This window comes from Amphiura filiformis, chromosome 2, assembly GCF_039555335.1.
Source record: "Amphiura filiformis chromosome 2, Afil_fr2py, whole genome shotgun sequence".
NCBI classification, from domain to species: domain Eukaryota; kingdom Metazoa; phylum Echinodermata; class Ophiuroidea; order Amphilepidida; family Amphiuridae; genus Amphiura; species Amphiura filiformis.
Window position 1 is genome coordinate 17696601 of NC_092629.1, and position 11675 is coordinate 17708275.

An 11675-nucleotide genomic window follows, 5' to 3' on the forward strand; every position below is an offset into this window, starting at 1 on the left:
GCTTTCAAATAATACTAGAAAGTTAGAACAATCAATTAGCTACATAGTCATACCAAATTAAATTCATTATTATAAGTAAAAGTTGAGTTATGGGAATTTATATCTTATAAGCGTGATTATACGTACGTAACTGACCTGTAAAAAAGTGTTACCACAATTTGAGACCACTACCTACTTAGCAGTGATCTAGAGGGTCCATACTAACTACCTATGGTGTCAAACCTTGTATGTAGTGGGGGTAAACGAACTCCTTATTTAGGGCCTTGTGTGTTCTTGCTCCTGGACTAGTCGGGCGTGCCACCGCATTCCGCCATGCGCTCCCACAAAATAGGACCGCCTCGGACCCCGATCGGATGATACGAAAATTTTTGCCAATAAACCGTTTTGAAAGGATCGCTCCTTGTCAATATATCTGAGAATACTGCACACGTATTTTATTATGGGTTTAAGTTATCAAAACCGCATCATACCGATCAACCAGGCTTCCAAAAGAGAGTGACCGAGAATAAGTATAGGAAAACTATACGGTGACCGAGAATAGGAGTTTAGTGACCGAGAATAGGAGTTGTCGCCAACTTTGACCTTTTGACCTTATACTTCCAATACAAGTTCAATGGAAGATGTCATGCAGGGTATGTTAAACGGGGTGTTGTGTGGAATGCACGTTCCCATATAGCTAACTTTTATAATCATTTACGCAAGAAATAGAGCGGGTTGTTTCTTAAGTGACCGAGAATAGGCGTATTTACCCTAACTCGCAAACGCAAAATCGGAATCAACTGAAATTTTGGGAATAGGCTTTTTTCGTGGATATGTACTGAAAAATGTTATAAAAAGAGGATGCTAGGATCACGAAATCCTCCTTTAAGAATGTCATAAGGATCATTGCATTTAAATTTCAGCTCAATTGAAGCATTTTGAAAACTTGACCTTTGACCCCTTTATTGCCCCTTAATGACCTTAAATGAATTAAAAAATATATTCAACATGTTTAGAATGTCATAAGGCTCATTGCGTTTAAATTTCAGCTCAATCGGAGAATTTTGGAAAACTTGACCTTTGACCCCTTTGACCCCTTCATGACCTTAAATGAATCTTAAAATATTTTTTAAATGTTTAGAATGTCATAAGGATCATTGCATATAAATTTCAGCTTAATTGGAGCATTTTGAGAACCTTGACCTTTGACCCCTTTATGACCCCTTCATGACCTTAAACAAATGTTTAAATGTTTTAAACATGTTTAGAATGTCATAAGGAGCATTGCATTTAAATTTAAGCTCAATCGGAGCATTTTCGCTTGAAATGACCTTTTTTGACCCCTGTGACCCCTGGATGACCTCCGACGTTTGGAAATATTTTTATTATATTCTTTATGTTTTCCTCTTTCATATGACACCACTCATGGGGTCATACCTTCGTGGCATTTAGAGATATGTCCATTTCAGACCAAATGGTTAGTCAGTTAGTAAGCTAGTAACTTAGTAAGCTAGTAAGCTAGTAAGCTAGTAACATTCACTCTTATAGGCTGATACCATTTCATGGTTCAGCAAAAATAGACTACATGTACCGGAACCGTATTTATTTGTGTGGGGTTGCTAGACGCTCAGTGTAGTCAATACAAGTTTACCGTTTAATTATTTACAAAACCCATCTTTACTATTTTGGGCAGTTCTGTAATATGACAGAAAACACAATAAACGGCAAATCACCAAGGCAATATGGCCAAGTGCAGTTCAAATATTTCTCAGCGACTGAAATAGCCTAGTATTGTTTATTTTATACATATGAAGAGCTTTGTTTCAAAACCCCTTACATCCACTTGCCCATTTTTGAGAACACATCTAAAAATCATCAAAAAAATCACTGATATATGGGGTTTTGCAACAAAAACAGTTTTTGGTGGGATGCTTGGGTAGGATGAGCATCCTGCCAAAAACTGCTTTTGTTGAAAAACACCTTCATCAGTGATTATTTTGATGATTTTTTGATGTGTTCTCAAAATTGGGCAAGTGGATGGATGTAAGGGGTTTTGAAACAAAGCTCTTCATATACATGTATTACATATTAGAGATAATTTCAGTTAATTCTGAAATATTTTGTCAATTTTATGGAGCTTTAAGTCCAAATTTGTCCGTCCAAATGGACGGACAAAGTTAACATTTAACTAGAGCGATAACCGCACCATAGCTGAACCATGTGGCGTCGGCAGTATATTGTGGTAGGCCTATACCACTGTCATCATTGCATTTAAATTTCAGCTCAATTGAAGCATTTTGAAAACTTGACATTTGACCCCTTTATTGCCCCTTAATGACCTTAAATGAATTTCAAAATATTTTAAACATGTTTAGAATGTCATATGGATCATGGCGTTTAAATTTCAGCTCAATCGGAGCATTTTGGAAAGCTTGACCTTTGACCCCTTTATGGCCCCTTAGTGACCTTAAATGAATCTAAAAATGTTTTTAAAATGTTTAGAATGTCATAAGGATCATTGCATATAAATTTCAGCTCAATTGGAGCATTTTGAAAAACTTGACCTTTGACCCCTTTATGACCCCTTAATGACCTTAAATGAATTTTAAAATATTTTTAAATGTTTACAATGTCATAACGATCATTGCATTTAAATTTCAGCTCAATTGGAGCATTTTGAAAACCTTAACCTTTGACCCTTTATAACCCCTTAAAGGGGGGTAACCCTATCGGTTTAGGATATGGATTCTCTTCAAACTTACATACAATGTCAAATATTGTCCCCTTTATCCATCTATGTGAGAAAACGGGAACAATTTCAGCATAAATGTGAATAATTAGCATAATTAGCAAGCCAATACACTGGTACGGGCGAATTGCATTCTGGTCAGGCATCGCAAACAACGGCCGAGCGTATGTCCCGGTGGAAACAGGAAGTGTTCGCCTTGGCACTGAAAACCGGCTCGCCCCTGTATACTTTTATACCCTCTATTCATACTGATTAATCTTAAAAAACATTACATATTACTGCGCTCATTATCATTCTTGACAAGATAGCCCATGCTGTATTTACTTCGCTTAATTATTTCTTTATTTTTAGCTATATGATGCACATTTTCACATATTTATGATTTTTCTTTGTTTTATTTTTTAAATAATTTTTTTAATTGGGGGGATGTGCTCTCATAATTTTTTTCATATTCCTCGTATCATGCTTGACAATATAGGTCATGTTTCCTTATTTATTTACGCCTCTTATGTATTTCTTTATTTTTGTTTTTGTTTTATATCATTATAGCGCCATCTATAGTTTGACATTAGGGGGCCTATTTGATGTATTTTTTGGACGAATTGGTACTGGGGTGAAATCTTCCGAATCTATTCCGATTTCATTCTATGACTACCCAAAACTCCCGTGTCGTGTAAAATGCGAACAACTGGTATACCTGTAAAACCGCTGTGTTTCATGATTTCTCGGAAATACATCGAATTGGAGCGTCAAATTTCAGGATAGTAATGAGAAAAATAGTATCTATTATGTGATACCAAAACCTCATCAACATTGAACAAAATCGGGGGGATGATGCTGTCGATCGGGTTACGGACCTTTAATGACCTTAAATAAATTTTTAAATGTTTTAAACATGTTAAGAATGTCATAAGGATCATTGCATTTAAATTTGAGCTCAATCGGAGCATTTTCGGTTAAAATGACCTTTTTTGACCCCTGTGACCCCAGGATGACCTCTGACGTTTGGAACTATTTTTATTATATTCTTTATGTTTTCCTCTTTCATATGACACCACTCATGGGGTCATACCTTCGTGGCATTTAGAGATATGTCCATTTAAGACCAAATGGTTAGTCAGTAAGCTAGTAAGTAAGCTAGTAAGTAAGCTAGTAACATTCACATATATAGGCTGATACCATTTCATGGTTCAGCAAAAACGACTCGGCTTTTAGCATCTTAAGTTGGGTTATAATGTCAAAGTTGTGAAATGTGCATCATGCATATAATAAATTTACATTCTGGCAGTGGTTAATATTCTGTGATGCAGTTCATGATACCAGAAATGTTGTGAAATCCGAGGGTTTTGTTTTGGGCTGAGGTATTTTTGAAACAAATATTGAGGCCCAAAACAAAACCCAACAATTTCACACAATGACCACAAAATAGATGGTGCAAAGTTATTATTGTCATTCATTACCGTCGTGTCTAATATTTTGAACAAATCAAAATGCCATTTTATGTTATTTTATGCCATAAAACGCTGTTAAATATAACCAGTTTTAATCATTGTTGTAACCTACCCTACAAAAAAAAATCAACCAGGCGAATATAACATTCTCGCCGACAACAAGAAATACCAATCACAGAAGCGCGACGGCATCGCGTAGGCGTGTGCGATGCCATAACGCGTAGCTTATACATGCACGCGCGCGCAGAAGTCATTGTTGCGCGTCCGGAGTCATTGTGAGTTATTAATGACCTCGCAATTAGTAGCCAGTAGGTATGCTAGGTGAATTCAAATTTGCCATCAACCTGCATCATTTTACATACGGTATCAAATTAAAGCCAAAGCCAAAACTGAAAACATTTTTGTCATAGCACTTTCCGTAACAAAGTTACATCTTGTCAAAGATTGACTTTCAAAAAAAAGATTCTGCTAACAAAATTCCCCAAAACGGCATTTAGGGGTGCTAGATCTTAGTCTCATGGCGATGGCAGCTTTTGTTTAAGGCCAATGGAACTCGATTATTAGTTTCCGATTGGATGTTTGAAAAAAAGGACGAGGTCGCTATTTCATTATTCATTATTCGGTCTCTTTTCATTATCCATTATGTCAACAAAATCAATGATTTTATGAACAGCTTTCTCCAAATTTAGGTACCCCACCAGTACCAAAGTATATAGGGGGCCTATTGTTGATGAAAGACCATTTCAAAACAGGTATTAATGCTTAGATCATCATTACAGACATTTTGCAACAGATTGAGAAAAGATTTAAATTTGTTTTTATTTTAAAAATGAAAAGAAATTTGCAAGTTTTGTAATCACTAGAAACATGATGAGGTAATCCGTAAATTTCCATTATTTACCACATCCTCTACCCCTACAACTAAGAAAAACTGCTGATTATGATCAGCAGGGGTTGTCAGACATTTTGAGAGTTTCAATTTTGGTTATTTCCATCTCAATTTTCAGATAATTGACTTTTTTTATCAAAATAATGAAAGTTTTGGTCAAATTTAAAATGTGATGCGGGCGGTCAATCGGAAACTAACAATCGAGTTCCATTAGCCTAATGGAACTGACTATCAAAATCCCTCTAAAATTGCATGTGCGACTGGCTCATCACCATAAAAAATCATATAAATTTGGGTCAAGTGAAGTATAGAAAACATATTTATATGTAGGTTTCCTTCACCGACCTGTTCTCGAAAAAAATTCATATTTCGATGTAAATATGCATTGTGTTTGGGCCCCGGTCTAGGCGAATTTCGCTGACTAGCAAATGTGTTAACTAAGGTTTGCCTGGGATACCTACAATTAAGTGCGCGGTCATCGGTCAGGCAATCAATTTCTTTTGATTGGATTACAGGCTTCGCGCATATTAATGAGGTTTAAATATGAATGTCTATCACTGCCTGGATTCGTCGTCGCAATGGTCATTTATATTTTGGTCACAGTACAACGCATTTTGCTTGAATAGGACCTAAGTGCAACTTTCAAAATCCGACTTGAAGCCACTCAAGCGCCCACGACTTGACCAAATGATAGGCCTATCGTAGAGCAACAAAAGAGGTATCAAAATGCACAGGAGAAAGCTGCACTATGTACATTAGGCGTGTGAAAGTAGATTCCGAGTTTATCGTTCCCCGCCCGCGTCAATTTTTGGGAACCAAAAATACCCGCATCAAATTTTCAAAAATGCCAAAATAATTCATTATTTTCAAAGTATCAGTGTTTTCACCAGTTTTAGCAATTGGAAAAATGAAAAATGAAAAATGAAAAAGTGGAAAAAAACAGTGACGATAAACTCGGAATTGACTTTCATGGGTCTTAAATAAGTTTTTGCTATATATTTCAGTTCCCGATATATCTGACCATCTATAATCGTTTCAATACTTTCTGGGTTGAGTTTATTATTACCGTAATATTAAAGGTCCGTAACCCGATCGACAGCATCATCCCCGATTTTTTTCATTGTTGATGAGGTTTTGGTATCACATAATAGATACTATTTTTCTCATTACTATCCTGAAATTTGACGCTCCAAGTCGATGTATTTCGGAGAAATCATGAATCACAGCGGTTTTACAGGTTACCAGTTTGTAAACAATAAAAATTTCTTCGGATCATGGGAAGAGAAAAAAGCGAACTACGCTAAGTGTAGTCCTCAGCACTTAGCGTAGCTCGAGAGACTGTATGTGGCTATCACGAGGATCGACGAGTGTCAGACCGACGCAAACTGGCTGTGTAGGAGACTACGCTAAGTGCTGAGGAGACGGTCCGCCGTATATAATTAAAACAATTCCTTGATTATTTTAGTTGGTGAAATAGCTCAATTGGCTAAGCGCTACCGTTCTTTTACCGAGAGGTACCGGTTCAAAACCCGGTATCGGAAGGTTTTTTCCTCTCCATTTTAACCCAAACTTTTTTATATTCATTTGAAATGTACATATTGCAAGGGAAATATATTTGTTTCCTTTTTTTCTGAAACGGTACGAAAAAACAAAAAAACAAAAAAACAAATATTTTCCGTTCAATACGGGCCGGCATTGCAGCATGTCAGCATTAAATCATACTGAACGGGAATTGTTGTTGTTGCATGCCTACCCAGAATGCAATTCACGTATACAAGGTATTGGATTGCAAATTTGGCTATTTATTCACATTTACGCTGAAAATGCTCTCGCTTTTTCACAAAGCAGCATAAAGGGGAGATATTTGATATTATTATGTAATTTTAAAGACAATCCATATCCAAAACCAATAGGGTTACCCCCTTTAATAATTTAATTTTCACCCTGGATTATCATGATTTTGGCGATCGCCATGATTAGTTCCAGTAACTGTAACTCGTCATACCTAGTACCAGGTCAGTAGATGTCATTATGTTTATGATAAAGACTGAAGTCTGAAGTCTTGCTGGCAGAACTATCGCCATGATAAGCCAAACAAACTTTATGTATATATGCTACGTAACGTAACCTGTAAGTTGTAAACACATAAATAAGAACTTTGGGATCATTGGAAAGGCAATGCCAATGAACATATAAACATAAAATCAAAAAATCACCACTGAACATAATAAAGAACAGAACTCAAGCATCAGCATGCATTCATGCATTGCATGTCCATGATGTCATAACTACAAATGAACTCAATCTCAAACTGCACTGCAAAATTTGCAAAATAATGCTCACCAATTCTAGATGACACCAGAGCAGATTTAGGCCCGTGTTTGTTTCCAAATAATCCAACAAATGTCAATTATCGTTTCCGTATGAATATATTCCTAAAGCAAAACTTTTTACTACGGTAATTCCACAATCCGGTCTTCTCTATAAATTTGACACTGCACGATACAATAAATACACGGCGAATGTACACAAAAACCCATTGACCGATTTGACCTCCATGACCTCGGGATTCCCTGATTGACATACACAGAGCTCATATACTTGCCAACTTCAATTCAGTCGTCTTTAAATCGTATGACATGATCAATCCAAGCTTAGCTTCGATATGCCCGGGCTTCGATGCGACATGTGTCGGGGTGTCTGGTAGACTATGCCATAGTCGAATTTTATTTAAAATATGTTATTATTAGTCATGATGAACCCATTTCGTTGAACTCAAAATTATACTGATGTTTATTAAAATTAAAGTATTCAATAGTAAAATGGTCATAAAGAAAAATATCAGATGATTGGTGACAATAAAAGTAATTGAATGCAACATTATCTTGCATAATTATAATGGCTCACTTTAATACTGAACAATTCTGATTTTGGAATCTACCAGTTTATTGATAGCGAATCCCGAAAATTCGACTATGTACTTTGAATTGTAAGCAGAACTTTACCCCCTGCACTTTGCTCTCTAAAATCACACTGTCAAGCATACTTGTTTATCAGTCCATTAACCACAAGTACGCGCTAGATGTTTGATGCCCGGTTTGATGAGAGATTCAACAACTCTTCCTATACCTTTGTACAGGAGCCAACCGTTGTTAATCCGTGATGAACCCACACTTTTACTGTAGCGTATACGCGAACGCGAGCGAGACTACGCGTTACGCGAGAGCACGTAAAATTCGTCATGCCTGGAACCTTAAGTTTGTGCGTATGCCAGCTTACAAGTTGGAATTCAGTATTTTTCAGGTAGCGGCTAAACATTGCCGTTTTATTCTGTAGTTTTATTGCTGATATCAAAAGAGAAATCATCGAAGTTTTTGTAAGGCTGAGTGGCAATGATTGACTGACATTCCTCGTAAAATAATCGTGAATTAGGCCTATACGATCTTTAGCTTCTTTTCGTTGTTGAAAGGGATTCAATCATGTTTCACCGTTGTTCATCACCGATTAACAACTCGCGCCCGGCGCGTCTGCGTGGTTTACTTCGCTCGGGCAGCTTTAACTTTCGCGTCAACACAAAAGCGCCGCAAATACCACAGACAGTTGTGTACGGTGTAGTTAATGGTAATGGCGCGGGCCCAGAAGATTTAAACTATAGCGAGATATAGGCGACCAATCACAAGGCAGATCCATTTAAAGATGCATTACATCATGGTTAATTTTAGTTAGGCCAGAAATTGGCCTAACTCTCCATAGAGTCCCGTGTTAAAAATCTTAACCGCAAGGCAAAGTCAGTAGTCTACTTGGGAAGTTAACAAAGAGAGGGAGTATAGGGTGACTGAAAAGATCACTGTGAGATGTGAAAATCTATCAATTGTGCACACATTAATTAAATCAGAGTTTTAAGCTTAAATACAATATCCAGAGTATGCACAATGGGCAAGTGGACTACCGGGTAGTCTAGGTGTCTGGGTGCCACTGCCCGTGTGTTCTACATGTTTGTTGTTTGTTTGCTTGTTTGTTTGTTATCTACTCAAGGTAGAATTTACGGTGTGATTTGCAAATCATTATAGGCCCTTTGCGACGTCAAAAAAAAAACGCTCTTAAAGCCTACTTTATACGGCCTGCATCATTTTCTCGAAACTCACAAACGGCTTTACGGGCTTATTAAAACAATTACACAGATAATATTTCACAAATTTAGAAAACGTCTGTTAGGAAAGTTTGTTTTGATGTTTTTTGTTTATTTGTTTGCTTGTTAGTTTTTTTGCTATCTACTCAAGATTGTATTTTTTTATATAAAATACAAAGAAAGTAAGTAAGAAAGGTTGACAATATTTTGTTATCTACTGACGATACCATTTGGAACCGTATGAACTATAAGTTTAAAAAAATCATAGAAGTCAGAAATTTCATTTGGTATATTTTTTTTTTTCTACATGATTGTTGTTTGTTTGCTTATTTGTTTGTTATCTACTCAAGGTAGAATTTACGGTGTGATTTGCAAATCATTATAGGCCCTTTGCGACATCACGCATCATTCTACTGTCAAAAAAAAACGCTCTCGAAGCCTACTTACGGCCTGCATCATTTTCTCGAAACTCACAAACGGCTTTACGGGCTTAATAAAACAACACAGGAAATATAATTATTTCACAAATTTAGAAAACGTCTGTTAGGAAAGTTTGTTTTGATGTCTTTTGTTTGTTTGTTTATTTGTTTGCTTAAGTTCGTTTTTCCGCTATCTACTCAAGACAGTATTTATTTGTAAAATACAAAGAAATTGAGAAAGGTTGAATATATATTGTTAGGCCTATCTACTGATGATAGCATTTTTAAACCTAATGAAATAATACAAAAAAGAAGGAAATCATAAGCCTTAGCATGAGACGAGTTTGTTTGTTTGTTTATTTGTTTGCTTGTTAGTTTCCACTATCTACTCAAGATAGTATTTATTTGTGAAATGCAAAGAAATGTGGAAAGGTTGAAATTTTTGCTAGGCCTATCTACTGATGATAGCATTTTTAAACCTAATGAAATAATACAAAAAAGAAGGAAATCATAAGACTTAGCATGAGACGAGTCAGAAAGATCATTTGGTATATATGTTATATTTCATGTTTGTTTGTTTGTCTGTCGATGTGTTTGTTTGTTTGTTTTTTATCTACTCAAGATACCATTAACGGTGCGATTTGCAAATCACCCGTTGCGACATGCATCATCTTCTGTGAACACGCGCGAGCCCACCTATACGATCTGCATCATTTACGATCTGCATCATTTTCTCGGACGCGCGCGCAAACGGCTATCTTCTGAAGATAGCATTGCGGGCATAATAAAACAACAGAAAACATTTCACAAATTTAGAAAACATCTGTTAGGAAAGTTTGTTTTTGATATTTTTTGTTTGTTTTTTATTTGTTTTTTCCGCTCTCTATACTCAAGATAGTATTTTTTTATATAAAATACAAAGAAAGTAAGTAAGAAAGGTTGACAATATTTTGTTATCTACTGACGATACCATTTGGAACCGTATGAACTATAAGTTTAAAAAAATCATAGAAGTCAGAAATTTCATATTTTGGTATATTTTTTTTGTTTCTACATGATTGTTGTTTGTTTGCTTATTTGTTTGTTATCTACTCAAGGTAGAATTTACGGTGTGATTTGCAAATCATTATAGGCCCTTTGCGACATCACGCATCATTCTACTGTCAAAAAAAACGCTCTCGAAGCCTACTTACGGCCTGCATCATTTTCTCGAAACTCACAAACGGCTTTACGGGCTTAATAAAACAACACAGGAAATATAATTATTTCACAAATTTAGAAAACGTCTGTTAGGAAAGTTTGTTTTGATGTCTTTTGTTTGTTTGTTTATTTGTTTGCTTAAGTTCGTTTTTCCGCTATCTACACAAGATAGTATTTATTTGTAAAATACAAAGAAATTGAGAAAGGTTTAATATATTTTGCTAGGCCTATCTACTGATGATAGCATTTTTAAACCTAATGAAATAATACAAAAAAAGATGGAAATCATAAGACTTAGCATGAGACGAGTCAGAAAGATCATTTGGTATATTTTTTATATTTCATGTTTGTTTGTTTGTCTGTCTGTTTGTTTGTTTTTCATCTACTCAAGATACCATTTTTAAACCTAATGAAATAATACAAAAAAGATGGAAATCATAAGACTTAGCAGGAGACGAGTCAGAAAGATCATTTGGTATATTTGTTATATTTCATGTTTGTTTGTTTGTCTGTCTGTTTGTTTGTTTTTTATCTACTCAAGATACCATTTACGGTGCGATTTGCAAATCACCCGTTGCGACATGCATCATCTTCTTTTCTTCTGTGAACACGCACGAGCCCATTTACGGCCTGCATCATTTACGATCTGCATCATTTTCTCTTCTAGCATTGTGGGCATAATAAAACAACAGAAATCATTTTACAAATTTAGAAAACATCTGTTAGGAAAGTTTGTTTTTGATGTTTTTTGTTTGTTTTTATTTGTTTTTTCCGCTATCTATACTCAAGATAGTATTTTTTTATATAAAATACAAAGAACGTAAGTAAGAAAGGTTGACAATATTTTGTTATCTATACT